Raw genomic sequence first — 15,326 nt, 5'->3', positions numbered from 1 at the left:
GCAGCTTGCACTGGTGAGTCCAGCACTGACAAGACCAACTAACACCAGTGAGAACTAGATGGCAAAAGGCAAACGCAGGAACATCACTAACAGAAATCAAGGCAATATTGCAACATCTGAACCCAATTCTCCTCTACCAGCATGTCCTGGATACCCCATCACTCCAGTAAAACAAGATTTGGATTTAAAATCAATGGTCATGATGCTGGTACAGGAACACATGAAGGACATACTTAAAGAAATTCAGGAGAAAATGGATCAAAAGTTAGAAGCCCTTGCAAGGGAAACACAAAAATCATTGAAAGAAATCCAGGAGAATACAAAAGCCAATAATGAGGAAACGCAAAAAACACTTAAAGAAATACAGGAGAACTTTGGTCAACAGGCTGAGGTCATGAAAGAGGAAACACAAAAATCTCTTAAAGAATTACAGGAAAGCACAAACAAGCAAGTGAAGGAGCTAAGCAAAACCATCCAGGATCTAAAATCAGAAGTAGAAACAACTAAGAAAACTCAAAGGGAGACAACTTTGGAGATAGAAAGCCTTGGGAAGAAATCAGGGGACAGAGATGCAAATATCAACAACAGAATACAAGAGATAGAAGAAAGAATCTCAGATGCTGAAGATTCCATAGAAACCATGGACTCAACAGTTAAAGAAAATGCAAAATGCAAAAAGCTTGTAACCCAAAATATCCAGGAAATCCAGGACACAATGAGAAGACCAAACCTAAGGATTATAGGCATAGATGAGAGCAAAGATTTACAACTTAAAGGGCCAGCAAATATCTTCAATAAAATTATGGAAGAAAACTTCCCTAACCTAAAGAAAGAGATGCCCATGAATATACAAGAAGCCTACAGAACTCCAAACAGACTGGACCAGAACAGAAATACTTCCCATCACATAATAATCAAAACACCAAATGTTCTAAACAAAGAAATAATATTAAAGGCAGTAAGAGAAAAAGGCCAAGTAACATATAAAGGAAGACCTATCAGAATCACAGCAGACTTTTCACCTGAAAAGTGAAGGCTAGAAGGTCCTGGGCAGATCTCATGCAGATTCTAAGAGAACACAAATGCCAGCCAAAACTACTATATCCAGCAAAACTCTCAATCACCGTAGATGGAGAAACTAAGATATTTCATGACAAAACCAAGTTTACCCAATATCTATCCACAAACCCAGCCCTACAAAGGATAAGAGGAGTAAAACACCAATACAAGGAGGGAAACTTCACCCTGGAAAAAGCAAGATAGTAACCTTTCATCAAACCCAAAAGAAGTTAAGCAATCAAATTTAAAAAATAACGTCAAAAATGATAGGTAGTAACAATCACTATTCCTTAATATCTCTTAACATCAATGGACTTAATGCCCCAATAAAAAGACACAGATTAACTGACTGGATACCTAAACAGGACCCTACATTTTTGCTGCTTACAGGAAACACACCTAAGGGTCAAAGACAAACACTACCTTAGAGTAAAAGGCTGGAAGACAATTTTACAAGCAAATGGTCTCAGGAAACAAGCTGGAGTAGCCATTTTAATATCAGATAAAATTGACTTTCAACCCAAAGTCATCAAAAGAGACTCTGAGGGACACTTCTTGCTGGTCAAAGGAAAAATACAACAAGAAGAACTCTCAATCCTGAACATCTATGCTCCAAATGCAAGGGCACCCTCTTTCGTAAAAGAAACTTTATTGAAACTCAAAGCACACATTGCACCTAACACAATAATTGTGGGTGACTTCAACACTGCACTTTCCTCAATGGACCGATCAGGAAAACAGAAACTAAACAGGGACACAATGAAACTAATTGAAACTTTGGACTAATTACATTTAACAGATATATATAGAACATTCTATCCTAAAGCAAAAGAATATACCTTTTTCTCAGCACCTCATGGTACCTTCTCCAAAATCGACCATATAATTGGTCACAAGACAGACCTCAACAAATATAAGAAGATCAAACTAATCCCATGCCTCCTATCAGATCTCTATGGAGTAAAAGTGGTCTTCAATACCAACAAAAACAACAGAAAACCCACATACACGTGGAAACTGAACAATATTCTACTCAATGATACCTTGGTCAAGGAAGAAATAAGGAAAGAAATTAAAGACTTTTTAGAACACAATGAAAATGAAGACACAACATACCCAAATCTATGGGACACAATGAAAGCAGTGCTAAGAGGAAAACTCATAGCCCTGAGTGCCTCCAAAAAGAAAATGGAGAGAGCATACATTACCAGCTTAATGACACACCTGAAAGCCCTGGAACAAAAAGAAGCTATTTCACCCAGGAGGAGTAGAAGGCAGGAAATCATCAAACTCAGGGCCGAAATCAATCAAGTAGAAACAAAGAGAACCATACAAAGAATCAACAAAACCAGGAGCTGGTTCTTTGAGAAAATCAACAAGATAGATAAACCCTTAGCCAGACTGACCAAAGGGCACAGAGAAAGTATCCAAATTAACAAACTTAGAAATGAACAGGGAGATATAACAATGGAAACTGAGGAAATCCAAAAAATCATCAGATCCTACTACAAGAGCCTGTACTCAACACAACTGGAGAATCTGGAGGAAATGGACAATTTCCTTGACAGATACCAAATACCAAAATTAAATCAGGACCAACTAGACCATCTAAACAGTCCCATAACGCCTAAAGAAATAGGAGTCATAGAAAATCTTCCAACCAAAAAAAGCACAGGACCAGATGGTTTCATTACAGAATTCTATCAGACCTTCAAAGAAGAGTTAACACCAATACTCTTCAAACTATTCCACAAAATAGAAACAGAAGGAACACTACCCAATTCCTTCTACGAAGCCACAATTACACTGATACCAAAACCACACAAAGATCCAACAAAGAAAGAGAACTTCAGACCAATTTCCCTTATGAACATCGATGCAAAAATACTCAATAAAATTCTTGCCAACTGAATCCAAGAACACATCAAAACGATCATCCACCATGATCAAGTAGGCTTTATCCCAGGGATGCAGGGATGGTTCAATATACGGAAATCCATCAATGCAATCCACTACATAAACAAACTCAAAGAAAAAAACCACATGGTCATTTCATTGGATGCTGAAAAAGCACTTGACAAAATTCAGCATCCTTTCATGCTTAAAGTCTTGGAGAGAACAGGAATTCAAGGCCCATACCTAAACATTGTAAAAGCAATATACAGCAAACCGGTAGCCAGCATCAAACTAAATGGAGAGAAACTTGAAGCAATCCCACTGAAATCAGGGACCAGACAAGGCTGCCCCCTTTCTCCTTATCTTTTCAATATTGTACTTGAGGTACTAGCTCGGGCAAAACCAAACAACCCTATTAAAAAATGGGGTACAGAGTTAAACAAAGAATTCTCACCTGAAGAACTTCGGATGGCGGAGAAGCATCTTAAAAAATGCTCAACTTCATTAGTCATTAGGGAAATGCAAATCAAAACAACCCTGAGATTTCACCTTACACCAGTCAGAATGGCTAAGATTAAAAATTCAGGAGACAGCAGGTGTTGGAGAGGGTGTGGAGAAAGAGGAGCACTCCTCCACTGCTGGTGGGGTTGCAAATTGGTACAACCACTCTGGAAATCAGTCTGGCTGTTCCTCCGAAAACTGGGCACCTCACTTCCAGAAGATCCTGCTATACCACTCCTGGGCATATACCCAAAGGATTCCCCAGCATGTAATAAGGATACATGCTCTACCAGTATTCGTTAAAACCAGAACGGGGAAGTGGGAAGGGGTGGGTGGGAGGACAGGGGAAGAGAAGGGGGCTTACGGGACTTTCGGGGAGTGGAGGGCTAGAAAAGGGGAAATCATTTGAAATGTAAATAAATTATATCGAATAAAAAAATTTAAAAAAAAAGGACACATGCTCTACTATGTTCATAGCAGCCCTATTTATAATTGCCAGATGCTGGAAAGAACCCAGGTATCCCTCAACAGAAGAGTGGATGCAAAAAATGTGGTATATCTACACAATGGAGTACTATTCAGCCCTTAGAAACAATGAATTCATGAAATTCATAGGCAAATGGATGGAGCTAGAGAACATCATACTAAGTAACCCAGACTCAAAAGGTGAATCATGGTATGCACTCACTAATAAGTGGATCTTAACCTAGAAAACTGGAATACCCAAAACATAATCCACACATCAAATGAGGTACAAGAAGAACGGAGGAGTGGCCCCTTGTTCTGGAAAGACTCAGTGAAGCAGTATTTGGCAAAACCAGAACGGGGAAGTGGGAAGGGGTGGGTGGGAGAACAGGGGAAGAGAAAGGGGCTTATGGGACTTTCGGGGAGTGGGGGGGGGCTAGAAAAGGGGAAATCATTTGAAATGTAAATAAAAAATTATATCGAATAAAAAAAATGGTTACACCAGCTTGCTTCTTAGGTCCATTTGCTTGGAATATCTTTTTCTAATTCTTTACACTGAGGTAATGTCTATCCTTGGTGTTTAGGAGTATGTCTTGTATGCAGCAGAAATATGGATCCTGTTTTCACATCCATTCTGTTAATCTATGTTTTTAAAAAATGGGGAATTGAGTCTATTAATATTGAGATGTATTAATGATCAATGAATATTAATTCCTGTTATTTTATTGGTGGTGGTGGTGATGGGGTTAGATGTGGGGGTGGTGTGGGTGCGTGTGTTTCCTTTAGCTTTTGCTGGTTTTAGATTTATTTTTTGTGTTTTTATAGGTGTAGGTAACCTCTTTGGTTGGACTTTTCCTTTTAGCACATTCTGTAGAATTGGATTTGTGGATAGATCATATTTAAATTTGCCTTTATCATGGAATATCTTGTTTTCTCCATCTACGGTGACTGAAAGTTTAGTATAGTTGTCTGTGGTTTATTGGGCTAGCATCTGTGGTCTCTTAGAGTCCTCAGCACACCTATCCAGGGCCTTCTGGCTTTTAGAGTCTTTGTTGAGAAGTCAGATATAACTCAGATAGGTCTGCCTTTATACATTACTTGGCCTTTTTCTTTTTTATTAGATACTTGATTTAATTACATTTCAAATGGTATCCTCTTTTCTCATTACCCCTCTGAAAATGCCCTATTCCATCCCTATTCCCCCTGCTTACCAACCTCCCCCACTTTCCTGACCTGGCATTCCCCTACACTGGAGCATCAAGCCTTCATAGGACCAATGGCCTCTCCTCTCATTGATGTCTGAAATGGCCATCCTCTGCTACATATGTAGCTGGAGCCATGGGTCCCTCCATGTGTACTCTTAGGTTAGTGGTTTAGTCCCTGGGAGCTCTGGGGGTACTGGTTGGTATATATTATTGTTCCTCCTATGGAACTACAAACCTCCTCAGCTCCTTGGGTCCTTTCTCTAGCTGCTCCATTGGCAACCATATGCTCAGTCTATTGGTTGTGAGCCATGGGTATTTTGATCTACCTTATAAGAAGAATCAAAGTATCTGCACTTTGGTCTTCCTTCTTGTTGAGCTTCATGTGGTCTGTGAGCTGTATCTTGGGTATTCTGAGCTTTTTGGCTAATATCCACTTACCAGCAAGTGCATACCATGTGTGTTCTTTTGTGAATGGGTTACCTCACTCAGGATGATAATTTCTAGCTCCATCCATTTGCCTAAGAATTTCATGAATTCATTGTTTTTAATAGCTGAGTAGTATTCCATTGTGTAAATATACCACATGTTCTGTATCCATTCCTCCATTGAAGGACATCTGGGTTCTTTCCAGTTTATAACTGTTATAAATAAGGCTGCTATGAACATAGTAAAGCATGTATCCTAATTATATGTTGGAACATGTAATACCAGGAGTGGTATAGCTGGGTCCTCAGATAGTACTATGTCTAAATTTCTGAGAAAACACCAAACTCATTTCCAAAGTGGTTTTGCCAGCTTGCAATCCCACTAGCAGTGGAGGAGTGTTCATCTCTACATCCTCACTAGCATCTTCTGTCCCCTGAGTTTTTTATCTTGGCTATTCTGACTGGTGTGAGGGGGAATCTCAGGGTTGTTTTCATTTGCATTTCCCTGATGATTAAGGATGTTGAACATTTCTTTAGGTATTTCTCGGCCATCTGTTATTCCTTTGACAATTTGTTGTTTAGTTCTATACCCCATTTTTATTGATATATTTTTATTTACATTTCAAATGATTTCCCCTTTTCTGGGTCCCCGCAAGTCCCATAAGCACTCTTCCCTCCCCCTGTTCCTCCATCTACCCCTTCCCGCTTCCCTGTTCTGGAATTCCCCTATACTCTTGCACTGAGTCTTTCCAGAACCAGGGGTCACTCCTCCATTCTTTTTGGACATCATTTAATATGTGAATTATGTCTTGGGTGTTCAAAGTTTCTAGGCTAATATCCACTTATCAGTGAGTGCATACCACTGGGTTACCTCACTTAGTATGATGTTCTCCAGCTCCATCCATTTGTCTAAGAATTTCATGAATTCATTGTTTCTAATGGCTGAATAGTACTCCATTGTGTAAATATACCACATTTTTTGTATCCATTCCTCCGTTGAAGGACACCTGGGTTCTTTCCAGCTTCTGGCTACTACAAATAGGGCTGCTATGAACATAATGGAGCATGTGTCCTTATTGCATGCTGAAGAATCCTCTGAGTATATGCCCAGGAGTGGGCTATACCTCATTTTTAATAGGATTATTTGGTTTTCTGGAGTCTAACTCCTTGGGTTCTTTGTATATCCTGGATATTAGCCCTCTGTAGGATTGGTAAAGATCTTTTCCCAATTTGTTGGTTACTGTTTTGTCCTTTTGACAGTGTCCTTTGCCTTACAGTAGCTTTGCAGTTTTATGAATTCCCATTTGTCAATTCTTGATCTTAGAACATAAGCTATTGCTGTTCTGTTCAGGAAATTTCTTCCTGTGCCCATGTGCTTAAGGCTCTTCCCCAGTTTCTTTTCTATTAGTTTCAGTGTGTCTGGTTTTATGTGGAGGTCCTTGATCCACTTGGACTTGAGCTTAGTACAAGGAGATAAGAATGGATCAGTTTGTATTCTTCTGCGTGCTGACCTCCAGTTGAACCAGCACCATTTGTTGCGAAGGCTTTTTTCCACTGGATGGTTTCAGCTCCTTTGTCAATAATCAAGTGACTGTACGTGTGTGGGTTCATTTCTGGGTCTTCAATTCTATTCCATTGATCTACCTGCCTGTCAGTGTACCATTACCACGCAGTTTTTAACACTATTGCTCTGTAGTACTGCTTGAGATCAGGGATGGTGATTCCCCCAGAAATTCCTTTGTTGTGGATAATAGTTTTTGCTATCCTGTTTTGTTTTGTTTTTTTTATTCCAAATGAATTTGCAGATTGCTCTTTCTGGTTCTATGAAGAATTGATTTGGAATTTTGATGGGAATTGCATTGAATCTGTAGATTGCTTTCAGCAAGATAGCCATTTTTAATATATTGATCCTGCCAATCCATGAACATGAGAGATCTTCCCATCTTCTGAGATCTTCTTTGATTTCTTTCTTCAGACTCTTGAAGTTCTTGTCATACAGATCTTTTACTTGCTTGGTTACAGTCACACAAAGGTATGTAATATTATTTGTGACTATTGTGAAGGGTGTCGTTCCCCTAATTTCTTTCTTATCTTGTTTATCCTTTAAGTAGAGGAAGACTACTGATTTGCTTGAGTTAATTTTATATCCAGCCACTTTGCTGAAGTTGTTTATCAGCTTTAAGAATTCCCTGGTGGAGTTTTTGGATCACTTAAGTATACTATCATATCATCTGCAAATAGTGATATTTTGACTTCTTCCTTTCCAGCTTGTATCCCTTTGACCTCCTTTTGTTGGTCTGATTGCTCTGACTAGGACTTCAAGTACTATATTGAGTAGATAGGGAGAGTGGGCAGCCTTGTCTGGTCCCCAATTTTAGTGGGATTGCTTCAAATTTCTCTCCATTTAACTTGATGTTGGCTACCAGTTTGCAGTATACTGCTTTCACTATGTTTAGGTATGGGCCTTGTATTTCCCATCTCTCCTAGACTTTTATCATAAAGGGATACTGGATTTTGTCAAAAAGCCTTTTTCAGCATCTAATAAAATGACCATGTGGGTTTTTTCCTTGAGTTTGTTTATGTAGTGGATTACATTGATGGATTTCCATATATTGAACCATCCTGCATCCCTGAGATGAAGCCTACCTGATTGTGGTGAATTATACTTTTGATGCATTCTTGGATTTGGTTGACCAGGATTTTGTTCAGTATTTTTTGCATCAATGTTCATAAGAGAAATTGGTCTGAAGTTCTCTTTCCTTGTTTGGTCTTTGCTTTTGGTATAAGCATTATTGTGGCTTCATAAAATAAATTCAGTAGTGTTCTTTGTGTTTCTACTTTGTGGAATAGTTTGAAGAATATTGGTATTAGGTCTTCTTTGAAGATCTGAGAGAATTCCCCACTAAACGCATCTGGTCCTGCACATTTTTTGGTTGGGAGACTATTAATGACTGCTTTTATTTCCTTAGGACTTATGGGACTATTTAGATAATTTATCTGATCCTGTTTTAACATTGGTACCTGGTATGTGTCTAGAAAATTGTCCATTTCATCCAGATTTTCCAGTTGTGTTGAGTATAGGCTTTTGTAGTAACTGCTGATTTTTTTTTTAAATTTCCTCAGTTTCTGCTGTTGTGTCTCCCTTATCATTTCTGATTTTGTTAATTTGAATTCTGTCTCTGTGCCCTCTGGTCAGTCTGGCTAAGGGTTATCTGTCTTGTTGATTTTCTCAAAGAACCAGCTCCTGATTTTGTTGATTCTTTGTATAGTTCTTTTTGTTTCTATTTAGTTGATTTAGGCCCTGAGTTTGATATTTCCTGCTGTCTACTGCTCTTGGATGTATTTGCTTCTTTTTGTTCTAAAGCTTTCAGGTGTGTTGTCAAGCTGCTAGTGTAAGCTCTCTCCATTTTCTTTTGGGAGGCACTTAGAGCTATGAGTTTTCCTCTTAGCACTGCTTTCATTGTGTCCCATAAGTTTTGGTATGATATGTCTTCATTTTCATTAAATTCTAAAAAGTCTTTAATTTTTTTCTTTATTTCTTCCTTGACCACATTATCATTGAGTCATGGACACATCAATGTTCATGTGTATGTGTATTTTCTGTTGTTTTTGCTTGAACTTAAGACAGCCTTAGACCGTGGTGATCTGATAGGGTGCATGAAATTATTTCAATATTTCTGTATCTATTGAGGCCTGTTTTGTGACAAATTATATGGTTAATTTGGGAGAAGGTACCATGAGGTACTGAGAAGAAGATATATTCTTTTGCTTTAGGATGGAATGTTCTATAAATATCTGTTAGATCTATTTGGTCCATAACTTCTGTTAGTTTCAGTGTGTCTCTGTTTAGTTTCTGTTTCCATGATTTGCCCGTTGCTGAGAATGGGGTGTTGAAGTCACCCACAATTATTGTGTGGGGTGCAATGTGTGCTTTGAGCTTTATTAAAGTTTCTTTTATGAATGTGGGTACCCTTGCATTTGGAGCATAGATGTTCAGAATTGAGAGTTCATCTTGGTAGATTTTTCCTTTGACCAGTATGAAGTGCCCCTCATCTTTTTTGACAACTTTTGGTTGAAAGTCAGTTTTATCCAATATAAGAATGGCCACTCCAGCTTTTTTCTTGGGACCATTTACTTGGAAAATTGTTTTCAAACCTTTGACTCTGAGGTAGTGACTGTCTTTGTCACTGAGGTAGGTTTCTTGTATGCAACAAAATGTTGGGTCCTGTTTACGTATCCATTTTTTAGTCTGTCTTTTTATTGGGGAATTGAGTCCATTGATGTTAAGAGATATTAAGGAAAAGTGATTTCTACCCATTATTCTTTGTAGAGCTGGGTTTGTGGAAAGATATTGTGTAAGTTTGGTTTTGTCATGGAATATCTTGGTTTTTCCATCTACAGTAATTGAGAGTTTTGCTGGGTACAGTAGCCTGGGCTGGCATTTGTGTTCTTTTAGGATCTGTATGACATCTACTCAGGATTATCTGTCTTTGAGAGTCTCTGTTGAGAAGTCAGGTGTATTTCTGAGACATTTGACTTTATATGTTACTTGACCTTTTTCCCTTACTGCTTTTTTTTATTGAGTATCTCCATTTACATTGCCAATGGTAAGACCTTTCCCAATTTCCCCCTCCCAAAAGCCTCCCTTCCCAACGATTCTCTACCCCTCCTCCCACTCCCTCTACCCAACACAGTCCCATCTCCCCCACAACTTCCTCCCCCCCATGTGTTTCCCTTTGTTGTGGCCTCTATTGAGCCTTTACCTGACCAAAGACCATTCCTCCCACTGATACCCAACAAGGCATTCCTCTGCCACATTTTTGGCTGGAACCATGTACCCCTTGGTTGATGGTTCAGTCCCTGGGAGTCTTGGGGTATCTGGGTATCCAAAGTCATTGTTCTTCCCATGGGGCTGTAAACCCCTTCAGCTCCTCCGGACCACCCTCCAGATCCTCTGTTGGGGACCCCAAGCTCAGTCCAATAGTTGGTTGCTAGTTTCTGCCTCTGTATTTGTAAGGCTCTGGCAGGACCCCTCTGGAGACAGCCATGGCATGCTCCTTTTGGTACACGCTTTTTGTCATAGTGTCAGGGTTTGGTGACTGTTTATAGGATGAATCCCCAGGTAGGGCGCTCGCTGGGTGGCCTTTACTTCAGACTCTGCTCCACATGTTGCCTCCCTTGTTGCTCCTGTTAGTATTTTGTTCCCTTTCTCAGAGGAATCATAGCACCCTCACTTAAGTCCTCCTTCTTCTTGAGCTTCCTATGCTGGGTGAATTGTAGCTAGATGTAAGGAAAGAGGAACACTTCTCCATTGTTGGTGGGATTGCAAGCTGGTAAAACCACTCTGGAAATCAGTTTGGCGATTCCTCAGAAAATTAGACATAATACTACCTGTGGACCCAGCTATACTACTCCTGGGCATATACCCAGAAAGCACTCGTACATGTAATAAGGACACATGCTCCACTATGTTCATAGCTGCCTTATAGCCAGAAGCTGGAAAGAAACCAGATGTCCCTCAACAGAGGAATGGATACAGAAACTGTGGTATATATACACAATGGAGTACTATTCTGCTGTTAAAATCAATGAATTCATGAAATTCTTAGGCAAATGGATGGAATTAGAAAGTGTCATCCTGAGTGAGGTAACCCAGTCACAAAAGAACGCACATGGTATGCACTCACTGATAAGTGGATATTAGCCCAAAAGCTCAAAATAAACAAGCTACAATTCTCCCTTGCTGCTTTTAATAGTCTTTGTTTTGTGCATTGGTGTTTTGATTATTATGTGACATGAGGAATTTATTTTCTGGTCCAGTCTGTTTGGAGTTCTGTAGACTTCTTGTATGTTCATGGGCATCTCTTTCTTTAGGTTAGGGAAGTTTTCTTCTATAATTTTGTTGAAGACATTTACTAGCCCTTTAAGCTGGAAATCTTTACTCTCTTCTATACCTATAAACCTTAGGTTTAGTCTTCTCATTTTGTCCTGGATTTCCTGGATGTTTTGGGTCGGGAGCTTTTTGCATTTTGCATTTTCTTTGACTGTTGTGCCAATGTTTTCTATGGTATCTTCTGCACCTGAAATTCTCTCTTCTATCTCTTGTATTCTGTTGGTGATGCTTGCATCTATGACTCCTGAATTCTTTCCTAGGTTTTCTATCTCCAGAGTTGTTTCCCTTTGTGATTTCTTTATTGTTTCTACTTCCATTTTTAGATCCTGGATGGCTTTGTTCAATTCCTTCATCTGCTTACCTGTGTTCTCCTGTATTTCTTTAAGGGAGTTATTTATGTTAACTTAAAGTTCTCTATCAGCATCATGAGCTGTCGTTTTAAATCCAAATCTTGCTTTTCTGGTGTGTTGGGGTATTCATGACTTGTTGTGGGAGAACCGGGTTCAGATGATGCCATGTTGCCTTGGTTTCTGTTGGTAATGTTCTTGCATTTGCCTTTTGTCTTCTGGTTATCTCTGGTGTGGGTTGTTCCTGCTGTCACTGGCTGGAGCTTGTCCCTCCTGTGGGCCTGCATGCCTGTCTCAGCACCCCTGGGAGACCAGCTCTCCATGGCACAGAGGGCTGTGGCTCAGCCCAGCTCCTGGGTGCAGATGGAGCCTTGAAGGATCCTGTCCCAGCTGCTCTGCCACTCCCGTGTTCCCTGCACTCCTGGCCATACCCACCTTGCATAGTCACCAGAGAGAAAATGGTAGTCTCACCTCCAAACCTGGGGGGTCAAAGTATTCCCTGCAGACAAGTTCTCTCCTGGCATGATCCATTCTCAGACGACTGTGGAGCAGTCCAGCTCCTGGGTGCAGGTGGAGCCTGGACAGACGCTGTCACAGCTGCTCTGCCACTGCTGCGTTCTCTACACTCCTGCCTGTACCCGTCTGCACAGTCGCTGGAGAGAAAAAAAATCACTTGGCCTTTTTCCCTTGCAAGTTTTAATACTTTCTTTGTTCTGTATATTTAGTGTTTTGATTATTATGTGGCTAGAGGCTTTTTTTTTTTTTTTTTTTTTTTTGGTCTACTCTATTTGGTGTTCTGTATGCTTTTGTGCCTTTATAGGCATCTCCTTTTTTAGGTTAGAGAATTTTTTTTCTATGATTTCTTTGAAAACATCTTCTGGTCCTTTGAGCTGGAGATCTTTTCTTTCTTCTATTCCTATTATTCTCAAATTAAGTGTTTTCATAGTGTTCAAGATTTTCTGGGTATTTTGTGTCAGAAACTTTGTATATTTAACATATTCTTTGACCAACATGTCAATTTCTTCTATTGTATCTTCTATACCTAAGAATCTCTCTTTCATCTTTTGTATTCCGTTGGTGATTCTTATGTCTATAGTTCCTGTTTGGTTATCTACGTTTTTCATCTCCAGGATTCCCTTAGTTTCTGTTTTCTTTTTTGATTCTATTTCCATTTTCAGGTATTGAACATATTTATTAATTTTCTTCACCTGTTTGTTTGTGTTTTCCTGGATTTCTTTAAGGGATTTGTTTGCTTCCTTTTAAGAACCTCTATCATTTTCATAAGATTGGATTTTAGGTCATTTTCTTGTGCTTCTGTGTTGGAATATCCAGGGCTTACTGTAATAGGATAGCTGGGTTCTGGTGGTACCATATTGCCCTGGCTATTGTTGATTGTATTCTTATGCTTAGTGCTTTTATCTTTGTTGGATGGATGTTTTGAGATATTTTTCCCTTGCTTTCTGTTTTCTTTCTGGTCTTCTGGTCTGAGTGGCCTGTGGTTCTGCTGACCAGTGAGTCTTCAGGTCCAGAATTGTGTCTCCTCTTGGGTTTTGGCAGCCTGCATGACCTCTGAGGTTTTGAGTACTCATGTTATCTCTGGAGTTCTGGATACTGGTGTGCTACTGGAGTTTCAGATACCTGGGGTTTCTAGTACCAGTGTGACCTCTGGTAAAGCAAGACTCTTATGCTAGAGTTGTAGGCCAGAAAAAGGTGATGTTGGGAACTGGTAATCAGAGTTTAGAGAGTATTAGCTGGTGGTGGGTACCTGGGATTCCTAGTACCAATGTAACCTCTGGTAAAGCAGGAATCTTCTGATAGAATTGTGGGCTGGGATATCTTAGGAAAGTGTTTAATCATAATTTCTATATTTCTACTGTGAATTCCAGGAAAGGGATATGATCATGCCAGACACACTTTTTTTAACCCAAGATCTCACTATGTAGCCCAAGTTGGACTTGAACTGACAATTGTTTTGCTTCAACTTTCCAAGTGCTAGGATTAAGGTTGTGCATCACCATAACTTGTTTAAACAGCATTTTTTGCATCTTATAAAGTATTCCAACTTATGCTACTGTTTTATTCTGTTTCACATTAATGTCAAAAACCAGGGTATGGTTTTAAAGGTTTATTTCTAAAACTATTCCTTTCTATTTAAATGATAAGCAGTTTTTTATTATCTTTACTTATGTACCATTTATGTACCCCCAGGCATCTAAAGTCCAGCTGTGGATAATAACTAAAGTTCATATAGGGATTGTAAAAAAAATGACATCAATAAAAAGGTTTCTGAAAGTGCAATGATCCAAATTAATTCAAAAATCAAACACATAATAAATCCAGGATGTTTCTGGAAGCACTTGCCCATGTTATTTCACATGAGTTTATTATAGCCTTAGTTCTGAATAAACATGCAACATGCACACTTTGTACTACACTTGTCTCATCCCAAAACACAAATGCTTCTTGAAGCCCCTCATCTCAGATTCAAGAATACTGAATCATAAATTTCAGAGCTTTTGTTTTAGATACAATTTTTCTATTCTTAAAGAGACAATGATTTAATTATTGAAAAAAAAGTATTTAGGATTTTCCTACCATTATTTTTTTAAACTTTTTTCCTTTCTTTATTGGTTATTTTATTTATTTACATTTCAAATGCTATCCCCCTTCCCAGTTTCCCCTCCACAAACCCCCTATCCCCTCTCACTCCATCTGCCTCTATAAGGGTGCACCCCCACCCACCCACCCACTCCTGCCTCAGCACCCTAGCATTCCCCTACCCTGGGTCATTGATCCTCCACAGGACCATGGGGATCCCCTCCAATTGATGCCAGATAAGGCACTCTTCTGTTACATACACAGCTAGAGCCATGGGTACCCCCCCCTCCATGTACTCTTTGGTTGGTGGTCTAGTCCTTGGGAGCTTTGGGGGATCTGGTTGGTTGACACTGTTTTCTTCCTGTGGAGTTGCAAAGACAGGTTTTCCCACCATTATTACTCAGCAGGTATAAAAATCTGTATATATTTGGATTGAATTGTACTCGAACATTTGATTTTTTAAAACACTGTATGAGTTACTGACTTTAGCTTCATAAAAATCACTAAAGGAATTTTAGGTTGGGATTGCGACAAAATTTCCAACAATTTCTTAAATGACTCTATAATTACTTCATTTGTACTATGTATAAGAAGCATCATTCTCAGCATTGATTATAAAATCAAAATATCAATAGTCCTTGAAATATAATGAAGATATATGGTCCTCAGTACCAAATACTGAGCCAAGATTTCCAAATCCAGCAAGAATGCAGATCCTCAAACATGAGGGGTTAAATGGGAGAAGCAGGGAAGAAAAATAAAGGTGAAAAATAAATAAAACAAAAGCAATTGCTAGGACCAAGTTTATTAAGAAGTACAGAATCATATATATTGTTTTCAGGGGACAGAGGAGAACGTTCACAGTCAGCAGAGAGCTAAGTCAGACAATGGTGGCAAAAAGAACATTCAGAGTTCCTCAAACACAGCAGCCTAAGAA

This window comes from Apodemus sylvaticus, chromosome X (assembly GCF_947179515.1).
Source record: "Apodemus sylvaticus chromosome X, mApoSyl1.1, whole genome shotgun sequence".
Classification (NCBI taxonomy): Eukaryota; Metazoa; Chordata; class Mammalia; order Rodentia; family Muridae; genus Apodemus; species Apodemus sylvaticus.
Note: the sequence above shows the minus strand (reverse complement) of the source record.